Source organism: Diceros bicornis, chromosome 22 (genome assembly GCF_020826845.1).
Source record: "Diceros bicornis minor isolate mBicDic1 chromosome 22, mDicBic1.mat.cur, whole genome shotgun sequence".
Taxonomy (NCBI): domain Eukaryota; kingdom Metazoa; phylum Chordata; class Mammalia; order Perissodactyla; family Rhinocerotidae; genus Diceros; species Diceros bicornis.
Window position 1 is genome coordinate 44,540,428 of NC_080761.1, and position 13,292 is coordinate 44,553,719.

Here is a 13,292-nt window from a genome sequence, read left to right on the forward strand (position 1 = left end):
CATCCTGTAGCAATGGGAGACCATAAAGTATTTTAAGTAGAGTACTGAATGGATTAAACCCAGAGTTTAGAAAAATCGCTCTGGCAGGAAATGATGGATTGAAAGGGAGCCAGGTTTGATGTTGGAGAACTGGTTGGGAGAATGTTATAATACCATATTTTATTGTTTCTAGATGCATATATATGTACTTTTTAACATTATCTTTTTCTGAAATTGGGATGCCTCTTTCAAATCAATGTCATAATTTAATTGGCAACATTTTTTTCTCTCTTATGGGCCCAAAACTGACGGCATCTCAAATTAGATAAAACAAAATATCCAAGCAAGAGATGTTGACGTTCCTACCCAGTTCCCTGGCAGAGGAGCAGTAAAGAGGGAAAAGATTTGATCAATATTTAGATTCTGATATGGCATTGATTATTAAGTAAAAAAAAGAAATGTGTAGAACACTGTGTATAGTATGCTACAAGTTGTAGAAAAGGTGGTGTGTCTGTGTTGGTGAGGTGGAATACACACATGTATGTATTTCTGGAGATGCGTAAAACGTCTCTAGAACGATACACAAGAAACTGATAATATTGATTGCTTCCAGGGAGAGGCATGGATGGCTGAGTGAGAGGAAGGAAAATTTTTAATTGTGTTCTATTTTATACATGTTATATTTTGAACTATGTATTATGTACTTCAAATATGTAAAAAGATGAAAAACAGGAGGTATAAGGTAGGGACAACTGACAAATTTGTTGACAGATTGGTTATGGGATAAAGGAGAGAGAAGGTTTTATGTGTGGTTTTATTATTTTAATGATTCTCTAACTTTAATTTTTAAACAACTTTATTGAGGTATAACTTGCATATCGTAAATTCACCCATTTTAAGTGCACAATCCAATGATATCTAATAAATTTCTTGAGTTACTCAACATTATCACAATAGTTTTAGAACATGTTCATCATCCCAATAAGATCCCTCATGCCCATTTAGTTAATCCCCCTTCCCACCCCAGCCCCAGGCAATCACTAAGCAACTGTCTGTTTATATGGCTTTTCCTTTTTTGAAATTTCATATAAATGGAATTATATAATATGTAGTGTACTGTGTCTGGTTTTTTTCACTTAGTATAAAATTTTTTGGGTTTATAAACTTTGTCACATATTAGTACTTCATTCTTTTTTTGGCTGAATAATATGCTATTATTGTTTGGATATACCACATTCTGTTTATCCACTTACCAGTTGATGGACATTTCAGTTGTTTCCAATTTTTGGCTATTATTAATAATACTGTTATGAACATTCACGTTCGAGTCTTTTTGTGGAAGTATTTTTACATTGCTCTTGGGTAGACACCTAGAAGTAAAATGGCTATGTTGTGTGGAAAATTAATATTTAACTTTTTAAGAAACTGTCAAACAGTTTTTGAAAGTGGCTGTATCATTTTCCACCCCCATCAACGGTGTACTAGGGTTATGGCTTTGTCCACATCCTCCCAACATTTGTCATTGTCTACAATTTTGGCAGCTTTGTTCCTAGTGGGTGTGAAGTAGTAGCTCATTATCAGTTTGATTTACAGTTCACTAATGACTAACGATGTTGAGCACCTTTTCATATGCTTATAAGACATTTATGCATCTGCTTTGCTGAAATGTCTACTCAAATCTCTTGCTCACTTTAAAACTGGATTGTTTGTCTTACTATTGAATTGTTAGAGTTCTTTGTAATCCTAACTTTAATTTGACTAAGGATAATTGTCCACCAGTAAGAAGACTCATTCTCTCTCTGTTCCTGAAAATCTTTTAAATTCCTGTACCATCTAGAGGGACCCTTCAAAAGTCTCCTCTACTTATTTTCAGAGCATTTCCATGAGAACACAGGGCTCAATTATGAAAATTGATTACAACTTTCTTTCCTCACTGCTGACTCAACCAGGAGTTACAATATAAATTTTTGCATCACTTTCATTTTTGTAGTACTTTCAAAGCTCATAACTGTCTTCTTAACCACCTTCGTAGACAGACTGAAAAAGTCAACCAAGTTGAGCTATGTCTTACTTCATAGTCCTCTACGGAAAACTTACTGTCTGAAATTGGAAAGCAGGCTAGCTCTAGAGATGTGACAAATGGTCACAGAAGTAGCAACCTTTATTCAACTAAATTCAGAGGCTGTGTCAATATTAAGTTATGTCTCAGTTTTATATCTTAAGTTTTATCTGACCTAAATACCAATCCTTTTAGTAAAATATATTTTAGTGCTTTGTAATAAAATAAGCATGGAAAAATGGCTTTTGATTTTCAATTCTCCCTGGTGTATAATTTGTTTTCTTTTATTTTTCCTTCTAAAGTCATCACATATTGCATTGCAAAGTCTCTACCCCTAATCCTCTTAAACACACACACACACACGCACACACACTCACACACACACACCCAACTTCTAGATTCTAAATGATCAGAGTCCAAATTAAGCTACCATAGAGAAAGTAAGAGGAAAGGCCTAGAAGGAAGAAGCAGACATATTATCTCAGGTTTCAACAAAATATTTCTCTCTGTCTACACCAAGGATAGGAGAGACTTTGAATGTAAGTGGCCTGAGCTGGCAGACTGGGTTACATAGGAGGAAAACAAGGTCCTGTTCTTGGTTCTGTCATGAACTGTCTGTGGCACATACCTTAAATACTGTTAGAAGGGTAAGTTGTCTCCAGAGGCTGTAACTGGCCACTTGTGGTCACAATTCAGCCCTCAAACACGTTTCGTTGGGCCCACAGAGTGCAGTTTTCCTGTTCAGTTTTTGAACCAACACTTAAAATGCAGGAGATTTAAAATAAAAATCCAGTAAAAATGGGAAGATCTGGCCATACTGGGCTCAGGTTTTCTTATGGTAACAATGAGATGGATCTGAGTGATGGGTACTTATTTTGACTAGGACATTTGTTCTCACTTTTTCTACAGACCACTTGCACTTTCTCTTGTTTCCTTGCCTTTGAGAGGATTAGTTTTAGTAATGGAAAGTTATACAGGTTGCTAAAACCAGAACACCTCTCCCTAGACTGCTTGTTCATTTTGTTACCTGTTTGATTCCTCTAAGGCATTTGAGTTTGTAATTGTATTCATTTTCCTCGGCTGCTGTAACAAATTACCACAAACTTGATTGCTTTAAAACAACAGAAATATATTTATAATTCTGGAGGCAGGAAGTCTGATATCAAAATGTTGGCACGAGCTGTGTTCCCAGCGGAGGCTCTAGAGGAGAACCTGTTCCTCGTCTTTTCCAGCTTCTGGTGGCTCCAGGAGTTTCTTGGCTTGTGGTTGCATCACTCCATTTCTGCCTTCATCTTTATATGGCCTCGACCTCTTCTCCCTGTGTCTCTCTTCTGTGTGTTTCTTAGAATACTCATCACTGGATTTAGGGCCCACCTGGATCATCCAGGATGATCTCATCTCAAGATCCTTAATTTTTTCCAAATAAGGTCATAGCCCTAAGTTCTGGGGATTAAGACATGGACATATGTTTTTAGGGGCCACAATTTAGCCTACTACAGTAACGAAACTGGAGAATCCTGGAGGACATTCAAACCAAATTGGGGGGTAGAGTCTGGTGCCATCCATCAAGATAAAGAAATAGAATGAGGACAAGGTTGTCGATAGCATTTTTGCCTCAAATCTTATTGTACCAAGGGAACCAAACAGCCTTAAACCCTGAGATGCCCACACTTTAGCAAGTTGAATTAGGGCACGATTAGTTTCTGTGATTCATCAGTTTCCTGGCTTAGTTATACTGGTTTAATTGCTTGCTTGACCTTGACCCTGATTATCTTAACTGAGAAGACAATGTAGCATCTGCTTACTGCTTTCAGTTGCCTAAAACCACAAGAGTCATCTAAAAGGTGCGAAAAATTTGAACATTTTAATTAACTTAGAACTAAGACTCTCTTTTCTGCTAAGTGGGAAGATGGTGGGAGAGATGTGAAACTAGGTCATATATAAAAATAGATACTCATAGCACTACGACTGGCTACTGTGGGGCAAGCAACTCTCCTGTGTCTCGTGAGCATCAGGAAGCCAATCCTCACAGAAAGCTCCTAGTTGTCTGATTTCATGGCTCGTAGACTGTTAGGGGAGAACAGATCTCAGAGATGGTCCTGGTTCTCATCTGAGGCTTCAGTTGAAATAGTCAGAAATGTAGGGGAAATTGAGGCAGATCAAATACCAGGAGTACAAACAGCACACAATCCATTTAGAGTCTAGAAATTTTGCTAGTGCCTGTTTACAGATTTCTACATTCTAGTGTTTTCCTTCTACAGGAGACGTGTGTGTGTGTACGTGTGTGTGTGTGTGATGAAGAGGGGCACCCAGAGAACCATACCCAGTCCCCCAAATATCCAAGCCTTAATTGAGCAATTACATTGGTATTCCCAGAGACACATAGCTGGAAGCGTTTAGCATTTCCCTGCCGCGATCTAGTGGGGATTTTCTTTGCCGGAGCGTTGTAACCAGGGCAGTGAGGAGCCCAGCTGGGAGGCTGGTCAGAGGCTAACCCAAACAGCTTTGCTTAATTTTGGGCTACTGCTGGGGGTTGGCGGGGGTGCTGGCAGAGAGAAGTGGCTGACATTCTTGCATGCTGACATCAAACTGCAAAGCTGCTGCCCTCTTGTGAGTCAACGGCAAAAGGCCCACATCGTTCGAGAGCTGCTGCCCAATCAGAGAACAGTGCCACGCCTCAGAAATCTTTCTAACCCTCAGCATTCTGCAGCCTTCAAACAGCTCCTTCCAGAGAAAGAATGCAGAAACGATTAAACTTATAAGAAGCATAGAATCTACCATAATAGCAACAATAAGATAAATTCCACGTTTGCTTTTAAAGCAATTTATGACTATAGACATCCAACTTCCTGGCTTTTACTCATTTCAAAAGATATTTAAATTTTTCCTTTTATGCTGAGGCAAGAGGGCATACTGAAGGACTCCCTGGTGCATTCGGGTTTTCTGGATGTTGAAATTAAGATGTACTGGAATGACACTGATATCCTGGAATAACATTGAGTTCCAATGTCAGTTATTGGAACTCAGCCAGCATATCCATAGATTGTTAGCTGTTGAGAATTTTATGTATAAATCTGCTTATGTGTAAATTTTTTGGTGAAAATAAAAATTGTATAGAATATCTCTTCTCATCTTATTAATCAAAGTTGTGTTGCTGTTTAGTAATTTCTCTCTATTGAGCAGAACTCAGTGGGGAAATATCACGCATGAGGCAAGAGGCAAATTATTTGCTCAGTGTAGATAAACCTGCTTGTCAGGTAAGAGCAGAGTCCCTTCTACAGCATTGCCACCATATGGCATTGCCATATCGTAGAGTCCATAAAGGAGACTGACATTGTAAAAGATTAACTAGGTTTTACTTGGCAGGGTCAGACATCTCAATGGCATGCTATAAAATGGTTAGGAGGGGAAAGGGAATCTGTGGTTGGAGGCCATCTGAGATTTGGCACTGGCTTTCCTTACAGTCCTGCCATGTGGTTTGGATTGTCAGGATGGAAAGGGTTCACTTGGCCAAGTGAGGATGCTCTCTGTGTGGCTTTAGGAATGAGAGAGTCTCAGAAATAATGGCCGTGGTACTACAACACCACTAGAAGGAGAGAAAAGAATTGGACCTAACATGAAGAAAAGCCTACAGCCAGCGCTAGGACTACTTCCCATAAGACTGGAGATCTCTACCATCTTAGCGCCTCTACATGCTGGATATAAGGAGTTGAAGGGAAGCTAGATTACCTGTACCAATTAATCAATTCATCCACTTGTCTGTTCATTCATTTACTCATTTAACAAAAATGTTTTTTGCATATCCTAGGTGCCAGGCATTGAGGACACACTGTTCTCATTCAGAAGAGGAAACAGAAATAAGTAGATAATTGCGATGCAATATATAATTAGTGCTCTGACAATAGCAACATGTACTGAACTCATTTAATACCAGGAACTTTGCTAGGAGCTATAAATGAATCCCTACTACACCAAGATAGGAGTTTGGCTGTTACTTCCTTTTGGAGAAACAGAGGTCTGGAGAGATTAAGTCCTACAGCCTGACAGCAGCGGACAACAAAATTTAAGCCTAGACATTTTGACTTGAAGTTTGGGTCCTTAACCACCCACCCCCAGATTTGAGGATAGGTGACTAAGACTACAACAATGACTACAGATGACTAAAAGTACAACAAAAACTGCCTACAATGACTCTTGAAAGTGAAGACTCTTTAAATAAGGGTATGTGTGTGCGGGCCGGGGCCTCGAGGGCCGGTAGTGATTTGTAGGCAGAGGCAGCTGCCTACAAGGCCATGGAAGGTGTGTTGTCAGGGGAAATGAAAGTGATTAACTAGTGTTGGAGGTTTCTGTGGGTGTTCTGGTTTTCTATTAGTGCATAACAAAACATTCCAAAACTTAGTGGCTTAAAGAATCATAATCATTTATTTAGCTCACAAATCTGCGATGTGGGCAGGGCCTGGTGGGACAGCTCCTTTCTGTTCCGTGCAGTGACTGCTGGGGCTGCGAGAAGAATGGCTGGGCAGCTGGGTTCCACAGGCATTTCTATCTTTATATGATCTCTTCGCATGGTCTCTCAAGCACGGAGCTTCAGGTAGCTGAACTTCTTACATGGCAGCGTAGGCCTCCAAAGGTGCACGCTCCAGAAGAGGCTGCCAGACAGAAGGTATATTGCCTTTTATGACCTAGCTTTGGAAATTGCATAGCCTAACTTGTGCCAGACTCAATTAGTTGAGGTGGTTAAAAGGCCCTGCCCAGGTTAAAGGGGAGGGGACATAGATTCTACCTCTTAATGCAGAAGTGGTGAGGTTCTGGAAAAGCATGTAGGACGAGAAATACTGTAGTGGCAATTTTTTGGAAATTAAGTAGGATAAAAGCAGCATAGTGTAATCATTAAAAAATGGTGCAAGCAGTTAAGGGTGTACACTCTGCTGCGGCAGCCCGGGGTTCGCCAGTTCAGATCCCGGGCGCGCACCGACGCACTGCTTGGCAAGCCATGCTGTGGTGGCGTCCCATATAAAGTGGAGGAAGATGGGCATGGATGTTAGCCCAGGGCCAGTCTTCCTCAGCAAAAAAAGAGGAGGATTGGCAGATGTTAGCACAGGGCTGATCACCCTCACAAAAACAAAACAAAACAAAAACAAACAGATTTGGGGTATGGTGGGCTTTGATTTCAACTCTGGACTCTACCACTCACTAGGCACAGCGCTAAGCTCTTTAAAGGGAGTATCTCATTGAATCATAACAACAAACCTATGAAGAAGGACTATTGTTATTCCATTCTATAGGTGAGGAAACTGTGGATGAAAGAGGTTAAGAAACTTTCCCCAGTTGGTAAACAGCAAAGACAGGATATGAACACAGGTAATTGTTTTAACAAATCCTGCACTAGGATAGTTTGGATTTTAACCCAAAAGCTGTTAGAAGCCACCAAAGAATTTGAAACTGGACTATCCTTTGGTCAAACTTGCTCTTTTGAGAGCAGTATGGGATATGCGTCAGGGATTGAGAGCAGTTGGAAGAGGATGGCTCTAATCCAGGTGAGAAATTTTGAGATATCTGGAATACTGAAGACATGAGGAGTGTGGGAGATGTGAAGGAGGTCCTAAGAAAGTCATGGCAATCATCCTTGGTTACCGATTGGATGTGGAGAGAACGACTGGGAATTTCTGTAGCCATTAGTCAGCTTTGAGCGCAGGCACTGGCATGTGTGTTATTACTCAAGCCTCTAAGTGGAGAAAGAAAACAACCCCAGGGTGTCTTCTAACCTAAAGCATATTTCCTAAGTCCTTGCACTCTCAGTCTAGACTGAAAACAAACAAAACAGACTCCTCTTGAAGCTCTCAGATCTCTTACCTTGCAATTCTAGCTTTCAAATTCCACAATGAGCTTCCTTTCCCACACCCCGAGCCCTTGTACCGGGGATTACAATGATCATTTGTGTGTACGAGGTGATTGTTCCTGCCACATCAGAGGCCTTGGGAGGATGACCTAAGGCTGCTTTCTCCCGTCTTGACTTCCTCTACCCAGCACTGTAACTACACGTACAATTTGCTGGTTCTTATAAAGGATGACTGACTGGTGCTGTGATGTGGTCTTCAGGCAGCCAGGGGGATCTCCATATGAGGTACTCACTAGCTGTCATTTAGTTTCTTAGTGAATTTCCTTTGGAGGGACAAGATGTGCTTTGAAGGACAAAGAATATGTGTCGTTAGATAAGACATTCCATATCTCTGATTAAGGACTTTAATCTACTGCTAGGTCAAGGTCTGAGAACCAACTGTCCTGCAACAGGAAAGTTAACTAAAACAAGCAAAGAAAGCAACAGACAACACCCCAAACCTAGTTTTTCTGACTATAAAAATACTTGTCTTTTCAAATTATTTTCTTTAAACTGGAATACTTTCTGAGATTAAAAAAACTTACTGTGATCTTGTCTGACAGATGGATGTATTACTGTTATTTACTTGTTTGCACCTTCTCTCTCTTTCCTTCTCTATTTTCTTTATAATAGGGTTAATTTCTGAAAAGTAACTTTGATTTATTCTGAACTACATTTTGAATAAATTGCTGCCTCTCCCAGTGGGCTGTGGAGGTTGGCATTTGATTGAACAACTTTTGTCCCCTGACTGTTAACTTTAGATATAGTGGGTGCTCCATTGAACTCAGTGTTTCAAACAATAAATCACTCAAAAAGAGAGTATTATTGTTTGAACACTTGTCTATTCACATTGCTTGGTCATACAATAAGTAGTTATTAACTCTGCTCTTTGCTGTCAGTCTCTGAAGTTATAAGCTGGTTAAGCTATACCAGGGCATAAGGTCACTGGATGCTCACACAGTTTGGTCACACTCCTGCTTTGAGATCTCAAACCTAGCTTCCCTTAATAAACAGGGAGGTTTAAACTCAGCTGAATTTCCTTTAGAGAAATCATCCACTATACCTCGATTACAATTCAACTTTTTCATTTATAAAGAACAACAAAAAAAGAGCTGTATTATGATTTAGAAATTTCCCCTAAAATGGGAATTTCCAATGAAACTCATAAATTGGTGAACGGCAGTGAGTGAATAACTGATGAGGTCGTGCTTGCTTGTTATGGGCTACTACAAACACTGTGGAGTGGCAACAATTTAGAATATAAAAATTAGGGAAAGGTCTGGTTTCTGTTTAGAGATCTTTTTGCTTGTTAAAAAAGCTCCTACACCACTAAACATCAGACCAAAAAAAAAAAAAAAAGCCATAGTTTGATAATCTAAGCTACTTTTTCATTAGTTAAACCTTGCATTTAGGGGACTATTTTTCTTTTTTGTCCAGAAGCAAACATCTTGCTTGGGACAGCTTCAGCAATATAAGCACATTTTCCAAGCCTATAGAGCAAATAGGAGGCATTTATTTGCCAGTCATAAAGATAAGCCAAGGAATGGGAGTACTTTTGTAGGTCACGTCACCTGACAGAAACTTTGGACTGATCCTTTCCTGGTTCAAGAGTTCAGCCCTAAGACTTACTTTCCCTATCAGCTGGCTCAAGCTGATAAGGTCCTGGAGCAAGCAAAAGTTCTTTATGAGTTTTTATTTAATTGTCCTGTGACATAAGGTTTGGGGGACCAGTTGTAGAGTTACTTCTGGTGGGTCTATTTTTCTTTTGAATAAATCACTGTCTTCCCTAGTTGGACAGGGTAAATGGAGTTTGATTAAGCACTTTTCATCAAATTCCTAGTGCCTAGTACAGAGCCTTTATCCCTAACAGGTTCCCTGTGAGTACTTATTGAAGGAATAATTATAAATTTAGCTTTCGATTGGGGATTGGTTACAGATAAACACGATTCAAGAGCAGAATAATTAAAAGCAAGTATCGTATGCCCATCAAGTGGATTAGATGCGGATGATGGAGATGAGGGTGAAATTGAGGGTGTCAGAGTTCTTTGAAATTGCAGGAGATGTTACTACTATTAGAATTAGCTGAGTCTGTCTTCCTCCCAGGAATTTGGCCCAAAAGGAGTTCATTGAGAGGTGTTACCCAACAAAGTGGTGTGTTAGGCCTGTAGCCTAGGGTAACTCAATGGATTCCAACTCCTATGCTCCTTTGAAAGGAACTGAGTGCTGGATCTCCCATACCTGATCTCACTCAATTTCCCTTCTAATCTCATCCACCTCCCGTCTTCCCTTCTATTTGGTCTGGTGAACACCAATAGTATAGGACATTTTCTGCAGCTTCCATCCTAACCTGTGTTCTAGTCCTGACTCTGCCACAAACTCACTGCTGGCCCTGAAGAAGTCAACTAACTTCCCTGAGCTTGAGCTTCGTCAGCTGTAAAATAAATAATTGAACGAGTTGGTGGCCAAGGTGCTTTACTAATGCTATGATTCTATTATTCTGTGAATAGACCCTAGTTAGAAGAGCTTGAAGTTGATACTTGATCCACTGCTTATTATTTTCTCTGCTAAGATGCAGATATTAATCTGCAGATATTAATCTGCAGATATTAAAAAGTCGTGCTTAATTCTCTCCTATTGGATAACTAAACATCTCATTTTCATCAGTGTGGATATCCACTGGGTGCCTGATGTTTAACCAAGTAGAATTCTTGTCTGTGGCTGAGAATCTAGGAATCTCTTCTGGTACTATCTTTTGAGTGAGTGAAGGTTGAAAACTATGAAGTTTCATTCTCTAATAGGACTGTGGTTCTAAAATAGATTTTCATGCATCTTGGAATACAGTAGTGTACACAGATGAAGACATACTTTTTGGTCTTTTCTTCTAAGTGGTACAAATATCTGCATGTCATGACATCACCATTATGGCTCCAATCATTTACCGAGAGCTTACTATATGCTAGACACTGTTGCTAAACATCTACAGTCTTATTTAATTCTCTAAAAATGTGGTAGTTACTTACTATAATTATTTTTGCTTTGAAATTATCATACATAAGTGCATAAAATATATATGTACAGTTTATAGAAGATTTAGAAAGCAAACACCCTATACACACCTCTCAGTTTAAGAAACACAACTTTATCGTCCTTAGATGTCCCTGCATGTCCTCTGCAGTCACACCCCCCTCTTACCTCTAGAAGCAACCACTTTTGTAAATTTAGTAAACCACTCCTCTGTTTTTCTTTAGTTTTGCCATCTGTGTATGTACCCCTAGATAATACATGGTTGAGTTGTTCTTGTTTTTGAACTTGATGTAAATGGACTCCTATAGCACAAATTCTTCTAGAACTTACTAGTTTCTCATATTTTATCTTGAGATTTATCATTATTGATGTGTGTAACTGTACTTTATTCATTGTTATTGCTTCATAATATTCCATTGGATGATTTTGCTACAATTTATTCTGCTGTTGGTGGATATTTGGGTTGTTTCAGTTAATTTATTTTTTGCTGTTATGAACAACGTGGTCTTGAATATTCTTGGACATGCCTGATGTATGTATGTAGGTATGTACGTATGTGTTTGTACCTGTCTATCTGTCTGTCTGTCTATCTTATGGTGCACTAGAAAGCCAAGGCCCAGAATCACCAAACAATTTGTTTGAGGTCACAGTGGTGAGGCCCACGTCTGAACCCAGACATCTATTGTCAGCGTTTCCATCCTTAGCCACAAGGTTCTATAGATCCCCGTTTTAGAGAAGAGGCCTTGGAGAATTTAAAATAACTTGCCCAAAGAGCAGCGATTTAACAAAGGTCAGTCTGAATATTGCCTTTCATCATTTCCTTATCATCCAAAGCACACATTATGATTCTATTTGTGAAACATTAACCAATCACAAGATAATGAGTTTATACCTGGCACTATTATCCCTTCCCTACAAGTGATCAGATGTCAAAAGGTAAAAACTATGGATTTCATATTATCCATGTATATTTGACTTAAATTATTACAGCATTTTTCCCTTAAGAATATGAATAGAAAGGAAAGAAAAACAGTGGAATAGATCTATTTTTTTCTCTCTCTCTGCCTACCAAATCTCTTCAGCGATATGTAACACTCGTAAACTCATTTAACTTCAGTATCAATGAAAAACATTCAAAAGTAGATATACTCGACAGGTGAGACAAGTGCCTGACGGGCGTTTATGATGTGACACTGACAGATTACAGGCTGCTATGATCAAGACAGTACTAATAACTTAAAAGTTTTTATATGTGCAAAGCCTTTGGGAAGGAGTATTTGATGTGAGCAAAACAATCAAGCGAGTGTGGCAGTTGGTGTTCAAGTCCCAGTTTTGACATGAAAGGAATAAAAATGAAAGCCCTGCTGAATCACCACTGTCCTGGAGACACTTGGGTAGTTTTTTTTTGCTAGAAGTTTTCCACTACAGGATGATAAACATTTTCAAGGGAAAACGAAATAAAATTTCTCTGTTGTATGAGTCACATTTCTTGGTTGCAAGTGACTGAACCCATCTTGAACTAGTTGAGGTAAAAGGAGAAATATGCTGTTTCGTGGAATACCACGAGGAACCGAACAATCAAACCGTGGAAACTACAGGGATGCAGATGGACTTCTAGAAAAACTGAAACAAGGGGTCAAACACTATTAGGAATCTCTCTCCAGCTCTTGCTTCTGCTTCTCTCTCTGTGTTGGCTCCCTTCTCTTTCACTGTAGATTGTTTTTTTCTACATGGTGAGAAACATTGCTGTCAACACTTCCTGAGTCCTACATTCTACAACTTCTACCACTGGTGATGGATTGATTTACACTTTCTCTGGTGAAAAGTTAACACTCACCAGGGGAGGGTCTGCTTGCCTCAGCTTAGAGATTTTGTCCTTCTCTAGGCCAACGTACTGTCCTCTGGGGGTGGGGGTATAGGGTTATATATGAACATGGACATTTTCTAGACTTCACTGGGGGAAGAGCATTCCCAAAAGAATAGGAATAAAGTTTACAGAAGGAGGTACTATGGGCAGAGAAAACAATCCTTCACTATAATTGTTCAGACAATCCCCACTACATTTTCAGTATTTTATAGAGTTTTAAAATGTTAACAAGCTATGACAGCAAAATTAAGTTTATAACATTTTGTTTTTGGATCATTTCATTTATAATTTACCTGAAATATTTTCAAATAAACAATCAACACGAGGAAACGAGTGGTCTGTCCTCTTGAAAATGAGTTCAAGACCACAGGCTCAGAACCAAAGGAAAAGAGGTCACGCTTAAAAGAAATCTTTCTAAGAAAGGTAAAATTCTAATCAAAATTTAATTAGCAAAACTGGAAGCTTAGTCCTGTGATTTTTCAGTT